Genomic DNA, 831 nt, shown 5'->3' on the forward strand with positions numbered 1-831 from the left:
AATACCAAGAAAACATATTAAAAGCAGCAAGGGAAAAACAACAAATAACACACAAGGGAATCCCCATAATGTTAACAGCTGATCTTGCAGCAGAAACTCTGCAAGCCAGAAGGGAGTGGCAGGACATATTTAAAGTGATGAAGGAGAAAAACCTACAACCAAGATTACTCTACCCAGCAAGGATCTCATTCAGATTTGATGGAGAAATAAAAACCTTTAAAGACAAGCAAAAGCTGAGAGAGTTCAGCACCACGAAACCAGCTTTACAACAAAGGCTAAAGGAATTGCTCTAGGCAAGAAACACAAGAAAAGGAAAAGACCTACTAATAAAAACTATTACAAGAGACAAAGAAGGACACTACATAATGATCAAGGGATTGATCCATGAAGACGATATAACAATTGGAAATATTTATGCATCCAACACAGGAGCAGCTCAATACATAATGCAAATACTATCAGCCATAAAAGGGGAAATCAACAGTAACAGAATCATAGTAGGGGATTTTAACAAACCACTTTCACCAATGGACAGATCACCCAAAATGAAAATAGATAGGAAATACAAGTTTTAAATTATACATTAAACAAGATGTACTTAATTGATATTTACAGGACATTCCATCCAAAAGCAACAGAATACACATTTTTCTCAAGTGCTCATGGAACATTCTCCAGGATAGATCATATCTTGGGTCACAAATCTAGCCTTGGTAAATTTAAGAAAATTGAAATCATATCAAGTATCTTTTCCGACCACAACGCTATGAGACTAGATATCAATTACAGGAAAATATCTGTAAAAAATACAAACACATGGAGGCTAAACAA

The sequence above is a fragment of the Physeter macrocephalus genome, chromosome 12, assembly GCF_002837175.3.
Source record: "Physeter macrocephalus isolate SW-GA chromosome 12, ASM283717v5, whole genome shotgun sequence".
Lineage (NCBI taxonomy): Eukaryota > Metazoa > Chordata > Mammalia > Artiodactyla > Physeteridae > Physeter > Physeter macrocephalus.